The 11,298-nt window shown below is 41.0% G+C and overlaps 1 protein-coding gene across 1 annotated transcript in view; it reads left to right on the top strand.

The window, feature by feature from the left end:
* The first annotated feature begins 10,524 nt into the window (after window positions 1-10,524).
* The window catches only part of lamb2l (laminin, beta 2-like), a 168,664-nt gene continuing 167,890 nt past the window's right edge, over window positions 10,525-11,298 (top strand). Inside the window, exon 1 of the mRNA XM_028825429.2 lies at window positions 10,525-10,701. The gene's annotated coding sequence lies outside the window, so the exon portion shown is untranslated. The remainder of the gene's footprint in view (window positions 10,702-11,298) is intronic.

Genomic DNA, 11,298 nt, shown 5'->3' with positions numbered 1-11,298 from the left:
AGGCTGACCCCTCATTGTTTGTTATCAGGTTAACTATCATAGAGTTGTGACTAAATTAAATGTAAATGTAAATACAATAAAGATCATTTTTGACTTCTGTCCGGTCACACACTCATGAATGAACAGAATTAACTACTCTACTCTGGTAGTTTCCTGTGTTAAGGATCAGACTGGAGAATAAACTGTTGCAGTGTTTCATCGGTTAGGGACTCTGTCTCCGAAAATCTAACATTCAATTCCAAGACAAAGACCATGCATGTACATCTGTGGATCACTCTCAGGGCTCATCTCAGGTAGGCACTACCACCCTGGTTCACATTAACCTTCTGTTCTTTTGTTCTCTCTGCAGTACAGAGAAGACGCCCAGTGAGGGCAAATGACTCTGCCACTTCCGGTCCCCCACCTGTAAAGCCCACAGCTGCTGGAAGGAGTTGTTCATTCTCAAACAAAGCAAATTACACATTTTACAGATTTCATGATGTGCACACATTGTCACACGTGTGCCTGGGAGACAATTTTAGAGCTGGCCAGCTTGCAAATTCCACCCCAAGTCGGTGCTTGGCGCTGTTTACTAATGCCTATCCTCTCCTTCCATCTGCAGATCCAGAGAGTCACGGTCTGACAACAAATGATGTTACTACCGGTTTTTGGGCGCCTGAACCCACCCCTTCCACTTTATCGACCTCAACGCATGCACCACTGCCATATTCCCTCAGCCTGGTGGGAGACCTGTGCCTCTGAAGACGGACTTTGACAACCACCTTGTTTTCTTGTGTGCAAAAATATACGGGGAAGACCATTCCATACCCCTACCCTTTATCTTTGTGTTTCCTACTACAGCATAAAAACACAGAATCGGTTAATCAAACAGTAAAACAGAGCAATTTCAAATTTGATTAACAAAAATAGATTCAGATAATAAATGTCTGTTGATATTAATTCTTTGCATTTATTTAGCTCTTTTCTCACTACTCAAAGCGCTCAGTAATTGCAGATTAAGGGCCTTGCTCAAGGGCCCAACAGAGCAGAGTCCCTATTGGCATTTACGGGATTTGAACCGGCAACCTTCCGATTGTCAGTGCAGATCCCTAGCCTCAGAGCCACCACTCACCCTATTAGGGTTGAGATATGGCCAGTTGACTATGGAGGAGAGGAAAACAAAAACTTCAGTCAGTAACATTCCTGGAGAAAGTAAACTTCTGGGGTATCAATTACAACAAAAAGTCATACAACATTTCTTGTTTTCTTTTGTTTATTATTTGTGTGTATATATTGCCATAGACAGGGGATGGCTGGCATCCTGGCTGGGATGAATAATAATAATAATAATAATACATTTTATTTATATAGCACCTTTCCCATGCTCAAGACACTTACAGAATATAATAAAGAACGGCAGCATATACAGTATATAGCATTGTATAAACCAGATAAATAAATAAAGAAGATTAAGACAGTGAATTCTGAAAAAAAAAAAAAAAGAAACAGACAACATAATTGATGGTCTCGCACACACACACAGGTTACATTAGCATCTTGACAGAGAAGTAAACTGAGAGAAGGGTAATAAAGTCAAGTAGAGCTAAAAGCCTTCCTGAACAGATGAGTTTTGAGTTGTTTTTTAAAAGAATTCATGGAGTCAGCAGACCTGATTAATTTTGGTAGGTCATTCCAGAGTCTGGGCGCTATACAGCTGAAGGCCCTGTCACCCATGGAGTGTAGATTAGTGAGGGGAACAACAAGATTGCCAGAATCAGAGGACCTTAGTGGGTGGGCAGGCATATAGTGATGGAGAAGGTCACTGATGTAGTTTGGTGCGAGGTTATTTAAGGCTTTGTAAGTTATTAGTAGGATTTGATATTCGATTCTGTAAGACACAGGGAGCCAGTGGAGACGGAGCAGGATGGGTGTGATGTGCTCGCTGCTGCTGGTTCGAGTAAGGACTCTTGCAGCTGAGTTTTGAATAAGCTGGAGCTGTGATATAAGATTAGAAGGGGCACCTGCCAGTAGGGAATTACAATAATCGATGCGGGATGTGATAAAAGCATGTACAAGTTTCTCAGCGTTAGAAAAGGAGAGGAAGGAGCAAACACGGGATATGTTATGGATATGAAAGTAAGAAAGTTTCTTAATGTGATTTATGTGGGTGGAATAAGAGAGGGAGGAATCAAAAATGACACCAAGAATTTTTACAGTAGAGGCAGGTCTGATGAGATCACCGCCAAGATAGACTGGGAAGGAGCTCATTTTATTAAGTTGCATTTTAGTCCCAATTTGCAGGAGTTCAGTTTTATTGCAATTTAACTTTAAAGAGTTCTGCTCCATCCAGGTTTTAATTTCACTAAGGCAGGTTGTGAGCTGAGAAAGCTCTGATGAAGTTCCACTTTTAACATTGAAACAGAGTTGAGTATCATCTGCATAAAAATGATAACCCAATCCATAACTACGGATAATATGGCCAAGGGGAAGCATGTAAATACAGAAAAGCAGAGGACCGAGGAAAGAGCCTTGAGGGACTCCTTGTGTGACTGGCGCCTTATCTGGCGGGGAGGCCTCAATAATGAAAGGGTGGAACAAGTTTGCCTCCTGACAGAGCCGGGCCTAGAGGTATTTTCACCTGAGGCAGGAGGATAAATTTGCGCCCCTATGTATATATATTTTTTATTACTAATAAGTATTAAATAAAAATAAATAAATGATTCTGAGAACAAAATAAATTAATTTATTATTAAATAAAAAATCACAGAACGCAGTAATAGTACAATAGTAATAGGAACATAAAATTGCACATATTAAAAATAAAATCACACCAACCTTAACAAAAGAAAAATAAGTACTACACATGAGATAAATTAGAATATTACAAATGTTTCAGTAATTTAATTTAATAATAGAGACAAAATAATATCAATAATACTTTAGACAAAACAAAATTTACTATATTTACAATGAATAAATGATTAAATAAATGCCCAATGTAAGATATTTTTTTAAAGTTTTACTTTTCTTGCTTTTAGTGAAGCAAATTCATCAATTAGTCAATCAGTCAGTCATTTTCCAACCCGCTATATCCTAACACAGGGTCACGGGGGTCTGCTGGAGCCAGTCCCAGCCAGCACAGGGCACAAGGCAGGAACAAATCCCGGGCAGGGTGCCAGCCCACCGCAGGGCGCACACACACACACAAACCCACACACCAAGCACACACTAGGGACAATTTAGGATCGTCTTTGGACTGTGAGAGGAAACCCACGCAGACACGGGGAGAACATGCAAACTCCATGCAGGGATGACCCGGGAAGCAAACCCAGGTCTCCTTACTGCGAGGCAGCAGCGCTACCACTGTGCCATCGTGCCACCCATTCATCAATTATTTTATCAAAATTCCTGTTCGATTGATAAAATTGCCATATTTGACAATTTTTCCTGAGCAAGTGGCGATCTTAAATATATTTTGATAATTTTTAGTTTACTAAAGCTTCTTTCACCAGAAGCTACAGTAACAGGTAGTATTAGGAGTATTCTCAATGCAACTTCTAAATTTGGATAGGACTGAACTAAACTATATTCATGAATTGTTTTCTAAAGATCTAAACTTGTAGCTGCTTTAAGGCCTGGAATTAACATCGTTGCCTGATTTTTGAACATGATTATTTCTGATAAGAATTCTACAGAATTTATATCGTTTGGATATTTAAGGGATAAATCACAAGCTGCTTTTTAAAAATTTTCTGTATCCATCGACTTTAATTTTTGACCTGTTAAAAATTCGAAATCAGACGAAATCCCATATAATTTTTCATATCTCCATCTAAGTTGTGATATTAAAATATATATTACTCCTTATATCATATTAGGAAATGAGTGTATTGAGCGAGAGCATCCGATGCAAATCATCAGTTTACTTAAGGTATTAGACAAATATTGCAACATATATTTGGCATTTTTCTTTTTTTTATTTTTCAATTTATTCATTTTCATTTTTCATCAATTTGGCGCCCTTTCCCATTGTTCACCCAAGGCAAGTGCCTCATTTGCCTCACCCTTGTTCGGGCCCTGCCTACTGAGGCCATGTGTTCCCCCAGCATAATAGATGGCAACAATTCTGTGGCGGGCCTTACGTGTGCACATCCACAGAGCTTCATGGGAGTTGTAGTTCCAATGGGCAGCCCTGCTGGGTTGTGTGAGAGCTGCCAGGGGGAGCTGGCGGAAAAAGCTGTCCCCAGTTTTTAGGAAGGTTTTGCCTGACCTGGAAGTGCTTTGTGGATGCAGCGAAGTGGCAGTACTTCTGGGTCCAGTATAAAGGAGACAGTTCCACTTCACTCAGGAAAAGGTTTGTTGAGAAGAGTGGAAAAAGAGGGAAACACAAAGGGAAGAGAAAATTGTTTTGTTGTGCCTGAAAACCATGAGGACTGATTGAGATAATCTATGTTCGGTAGAATGGCTAGAGGGGGCTGGGTGGTCTCATGCCCTGGAACCCCTGCAGATTTTTTTTTTTTTTTTTTTCCAGTCGTCTGGAGTTTTTTTTTTTTTTTTTTTCTGTCCTCCCTGGCCATCGGACTTTACTTTAATTCTATGCTAATTAGTATTGCCTAATTTTATTCTTATATTTTGTGGTTTTGTTTTCTCTTTTTTTCATCTTGTAAAGCACTTTGAGCTACATCATTTGTATGAAAATCCATCCATTTACCAACCCACTGAATACGAACACAGGGTCACGGGGGTGTGGTGTAGCGGGTCCACAGCTCATGTCAAAGGGCCAGTTTTAAATAAATAATCACCGCACTCACGGCTTAGCGAGGGGGCGTGCTGGTCTGTGGCTAAAGTGGCTCCTGGGATGATTTGTGATGCAGGTGGTCCTTGCTTAAGTGCACAGATGAGGAGTCGTCCGCATCTATAATTGTTCCTGGGAGCCTCTGATTGCCACAGGTGAATCACGTCCTCTTCATAAATAGAAATGCGAGGCGGCTAGAGAGAGGAAAACCGAAAGAAGGAAAAAGAGCCGGAGGTTGTGGAAGCAGCGAGGAGGAGAGAGAGCCGGTGTGAGTGAGCGAGCGCTCGCAGGCAGGCAGCTGGACAATGAGCCCTAGCAGGCGTGTTTGGCCGACATTCAGTGGGGCAGAAGGAAGCGGTTGCTCCAGCTGAGCAAACAAGGAGCTGGACTGACCGGTGATGAAGGACGGCTGGCTGCGTAAGGCCAAGAAGGCAGCGGGAGTCGGGAGGCTTGTGTTATGGATTCCCCAATGTGAGCGTCCTGGCCTTTGGGGAACCCAAGTCTTGGTCTGGAGACCAGATGAGCGGAGAGAGATGTTCAGCTGCTGGTACGGCGACTGTCGTGTTGCGGGGCCCAGATGGGAGAAGCAGAGGGACCGCCAGGTAAATGAAGGACTGCTTCCAGTCGTTGGTTTTTTAAAGAGTTTTTCTAAAGGATTTATTTATTGTTTTAACCTCCACTCATCACTCATTTTTATGGATTATTTATTTGAAAATTTGAATGCATTGCACTTATTTAATTTGGACACTGTTTTGTTGTTGTTTTTAATAAAAGCACTTGGCACTTTTTTAACACCATCCCCTTGCTTCATTGTTATGCCTCACTGCCAAGCTCATCGGTGACATTACTGACGGTGATGGGTTCAGGGCTCCCAGAAGCAAGAAGGGAGCATGGAGCAGAACCTGCATCGTCACAGGGGGTCTGCTGGAGCCAATCCCAGCCAACACAGGGCACAAGGCAGGAACAAATCCCGGGCAGGGCGCCAACCCACCGCAGGACACACACACACACACCCACACACCAAGCACACACTAGGGCCAATTTAGAATCGCCAGTCCACCTAACCTGCATGTCTTTGGACTGTGGGAGGAAACCAGAGCACCCGGAGGAAACCCACGAAAGACATGGAGAGAACATGATTTGTATGAAAATGTGTTATAGAAATAAATATTGTTGTTGTTGTGTATTGTGAAAAGAAGCCTGCAGAGAGGCATTTCCTTATTAATAAACACTTATTTGCACCTGGGACTTGGTGTTGTGCAATTGTGTGCCTGGGATTTGGGGTGCTGCTACACCCCCTACTGGCCACAATATCCACATACACACAGGCACTGTTCAGGAGACTTAGGACAACTAGCCACCCACACTCTCCTGTGTAAAGAGCGGTTAATGTCTCCCATCCCCAATCCTCTTAAAACGCTTTGTTATAACTCATGAAGTACTTGTGGGTGAACGTATTTGAGGCAAGTCATGTGACCTTTCATAGTCTCTGGGATAATTTACTTAAGTACTTAAGTAGAGAAGAACAACAAGTACAACAAGGAAAGGAAAGGACACTAATCATCAGGTCGCTACAAATTTTGATCACGCAGCCAGAAACAACATGTTGACCTGCAGCATGTTTGTGTTTGCTTACCTGATAGTTGTATTCATATCAGTTTTACAGTTTCTAGAGGAAATACTCAAGTAAAGTAAAGTGTAAGAAAGGTTCAAAGTCTGGATTTCTTTGGTGGTACTACTGTACATGACGAGTCGTGCATTGAATTTAAACATTTCTTTAAGCTGCAACAACGAACGTTATGAACAGTCAGGGTTAATCCTTCAAGATTCAGGTGGCTGGGAAGGAAGCCGATTATAGGGGAAATGGCATGCAGGTGCCTTCATTGCTGAAAATTCCCGACTTGCTCAGGTTTCATAAAATGTTTTCAGTGAAACAGCAGGATGATACCTGAGCAGAAGACAACATTAGCAATGAGCAACAGCTGGCATTAATTGGTTCATGTTAGGTGCCTTGAAAAATTGTCAGAAGTTAAAAATACAACAAGACATTTGCTGCTGTATGATTATTGCTTATCAAATTACTGCAATCTTAATAGAGTATTGTTGCCTAACATGTTATTATCTATTTGCAAAGCCTAGATGTGTTTAATATATAGAATGTAAAGGTATTGTAAAAAAAAAAATTACCTAGACAAATTATCTTGCAAAAACATTGTTAAACTGACCAATGTGAAATTTAATATTCTTATAATTCTTTTCCCAACCGGTTTTTATCGAGCACTTTGTTTGATGTGAGACAGAGGTAAGATTTTATTTACAAACTCATCTTTAAAGGGGCCTCAAATCTAAACTTTAATTGTGTTCTTGCTATTGTATTCTCGTCACAAACATTTTTCTTTCATCATGTCATTTTCACCAATAAATTCAATCTTTGCAGGTGTTGGCGCACTTTCTCTAATCCGATCAGGCAGCTTATAATTCATTCTTCAAGAGGGTTTTGTGGGCACTTGCCACAATCACGTCACTTCAAAAGCTTTAAGAGCTCTAAAGACTGTGTTTATTTTCTGGTATTTTTAAAAGGTCTTAAATAATTCTTATTTTGTGCAGTCTAGTTACACAGTTAGAAAGGTATTCTTCACAATTCAATGTGTTCTACTTAACAACAGAGGCAATATTACACTGCGTTACCTGGTTTAAAGTGTATGTAAAGTAATGAAAATATTCAAATAATCAAAGAAGAAAAGTTAAAAACTGAAAAGAAATTTTGTTGTGGTGCATATTATTGTGTTATAAGGATTATACAAACTAGAAAATATATTTCATAATCCTTTAAAAACCCATCCATCTATTCTTGCTATTTAGTTTAAACCGTGGGCAGAAAGTCATGGAGATTCAATGCATGTAAGTCAAGAATTCACCTGCCATAGAAAGAGGGTTCAATGTACAACCAGAAAGTAACATTAGGCCATTTGACTGATTGCAATCAATGTGGCATTATGTAGTTGAATATAGACAAAGGCCCCTGCCAAATAAAAGAATAATATTCTATATAATAAAATGCTAAGGTCTGTCTGCAGGCAGTGTGGCGTATTGGTTAAGGCTTTGGACTTCAAACCCTGAAGTTGTAGGTTCAAATCCTGACACTGTGTGACCATGAGCAAGTCACTTCACCTGCCTGTGCTCCATCTGGAAAAAGAAATGTAACCAATTGAATCTCTTTGGATGAAGGCATCGGCCAATGAAATAAATGTAAATGTCTGTCCAGTCCCTCAGAGCAATCTGATTGGCCAGTTTGGGGAGAAAATGTGTGAGACACACAAGGAGGAGTAAAAGGCGCATGCCGAGAGAGTCGCTTTTAAAGTATAAAGTATAAAACCGGACAGGACGGCAAGAAAGGTGCCTCAAAATAATGACAAGAGTCTGAGAAGCAGGCTTTACAAGAACACACTCGAGACAGGGATCACCAGTGAAGGGAGGTTCAGACACTACATAGGGCAAGGGGTGGCAAATATTTGTTAAATGATTCTACTACCTGTCTTGAAACAGGTAACATGGCTAGTAGTAACAATAACAACTCTGGAGCAAAAAAAATGAGACTTGTGCCATTTAGAATTGACTTTAAAATCCTGCTTATGGTTTACAAAGCCTTAACTAATCTCGCTCCATCCTATATCTTGGAATGTCTCTCATCTTACTCTCCAAACCGTAACCTTAGATCTTCAAATGAGACTCTGCTTAGAATTCCAAGAGCTAAACTTAAAAGAAGTGGTGAGGTGGCCTTCTGCTGTTATGCACCTAAAATCTGATACTGATAGAAATTCGCAAGGCTAATACGGTGGAGCATTTTAAAAAAAACTGCTAAAAACCCATTACTTTAACATGGCTTTGTCAGAGCTTCATTTTAGTGTACCCCTGATATTCTGTAGATGCTTTCATTATCATTTCTATCATGGCTCTGCAATCCATACAAACCCCTACTTTCTCTGCTGTTCTTTTTCTGGTTTTCTGTGGTGGCGATCTGCACCCCCACCACCTGATCAAAGCACTGTGATGTCCTTACATTGATGGATCATAGGCCTGATGTCCACATGACCGTCATCATCTAATTCTTCCACATGAAGTCTGAAAACCATGAGGACTAATTGAGACCATGTATGTTAGATAGAATGCCCAGTGGCAGCTGGGTGGTCTCGTGGCCTTGGGAGCCCTGCAGATTTTTTTTTTGTTGTTTTTCTTTTTTTGTTCTCCTGGCCATTGGACCTTACTTTATACTTTGCTACTTAGCATTGCCTAATCTTATTTTTTTTTTTTTCTCTCTCTTTTCTTCCTTCATCTTATAAAGCAATTTGAGCTACATCATTGTATGAAAATGTGCTATAGAAATACATGTTGTTGTTGTTAAATGAGATTCCTACATATTCATCCATTTTTGAATTCCATCCATCCATTTTCCAACCCGCTGAACCCGAACACAGGGTCACGGGGGTCTGCTGGAGCCAATCCCAGCCAACACAGGGCACAAGCCAGGAACCAATCCTGGGCAGGGTGCCAACCCACCGCAGGACACACACACAAACACACCCACACACCAAGCACACACTAGGGCCAATTTAGAATCGCCAATCCACCTAACCAGCATGTCTTTGGACTGTGGGAGGAAACCCACGCAGACACGGGGAGAACATGCAAACTCCACGCAGGGAGAACCCGGGAAGCGAACCCGGGTCTCCAAACTGCGAGGCAGCAGCGCTACCACTGCGCCACCATCATTTTTCAATTTCTGTTTTAAATTACAGGGATGCTGGAAGACAAAAAAGCAGCTTAGAAAACTTTCATGCTATCTAAGGTGGATCGACACCAAACAAAGCAATAATACCAACTGAGGTAGTTCATTTCAAAGTTGTGGGGAGGTAGAAAATATCCAAGGGAACTGGAGTGCCACCCTGGATCAAGACAGGGCTGGATGGGATGTCTTTCTTGCTGCGGATTTAGAAATTATTCAAACCCCTACATTTTCTGTTCACTTTATTATGTTGTTGATTTATTTCTAAATGTATAAATTTGACATTTGTGCCCATCAATCTACACTTAATAACCCATAGCGACCAAAGTGAAAACTGCGTTTTTAGAAAGGTTTACTAATGTATTCAAATAAAAAATGAAACCTCACATTCATATTAAGAGAGCTGAAGAAATTTAAGACATTGAATTGAATGATAAATTAATCAGTTAAACAATGAATAGAAAGCTATATTGAATGTTATTAAAGTCATTCTGTTATATTGGGCCTTTTGCATAGTTGACAATCATAAGGGGCTTTATATAATAAATAATCCTCTGATACACGGACACAGAAAACTACAGGACGCGTGATTAATACTTTTTTGCAATACTTTATTCAGCATATTGTTGTCATTAACATATAACTTTAATTCATTGAATTCACTTTTTCAAACCCATTTAAAGTTAATATTTTTTATTTTAATGTTTGTTTAGGCATATTTATATTTACGTATTTTTTAAAAATCCGGTTAACTGTAACAGACTGAAGTTGCAACCGATACTTTTTAAGCTTAAAGAACACCCAGCAAATCGAAACCAGAAGCGATGCCAGCTATTCTAAAACAGAAAGGTCGCTTAGTGCGAAGAGTGCGGCAGGTGATCTGGAGTCGAGTGTGCCACTTGGAGACACACAATAGCGCGTGCGGGTCACACAGCAAACGCTGGGCAGAGTGGGCGGAGACGTACGTTAACTGCTTACCTGCTCTCCGGCAGCTGCAGCATTTTTCCTGCTTTATTCCGTGTCCTCGCCCGCGTCGCCGCTTCTCGATGAGCCTCGCGTAGCCCCTCCCAAGACTGGAGACTATGACTGAGTTTCGGACTGACTGGTAGCAGGTGGAGAGCTGCCACTGCTTCGATGTCAGCAGGTGAGCCAATTTTCCTTATTCTTTTTATCGCTTTTCAGCAATTAACATTACGAAATAGGACATGTCAAGTGCGTCGTCAGTGTAGCCAAAGGAGTGACTGGATTGCTGCTGGATACCTTGGGTCAGCCACTTCAGCGACTCCTTCGCATGCCGCGCGAGCAGAAACGGCTTAAGAAAGTGACTTAGCTACTGTGGCATTTGCTCTGAGAAAATTCACATTGAGTACCTGAAATTAGAAATGTGTAAACTTAACGATGCTAAGCGCAAATGGTGAGCGCAATGCCCAGAGAACGACATCATAATTTCTCTGCTTATGTCCTCTAACCGCTACGATGCGGTACGAACGGTTGCTTACCCGTAATAATGCTCTATTTAGTGTTGGAAAGTGATAGACACATATAAGTGACAACTTTTTTTTTCTTACCTCTGCGTGTGTCTACGTTCTGTGTGGAAACGCAACGGAAAACGGAGTCTTGTGTTTACTGTACGTGAAAGTGTCCAGTGATGGACGGACTCTCACATCAGGTTTGGTTACTGCTTTCCAGTCCGATCGAGCAAGCACTGGCACCCTTAATGGATCAGCGGGTTCAATAGAAT

The sequence above is a fragment of the Erpetoichthys calabaricus genome, chromosome 18 (genome assembly GCF_900747795.2).
Source record: "Erpetoichthys calabaricus chromosome 18, fErpCal1.3, whole genome shotgun sequence".
Classification (NCBI taxonomy): Eukaryota; Metazoa; Chordata; class Cladistia; order Polypteriformes; family Polypteridae; genus Erpetoichthys; species Erpetoichthys calabaricus.
This window is presented reverse-complemented; position numbering and strand designations above follow the sequence as displayed.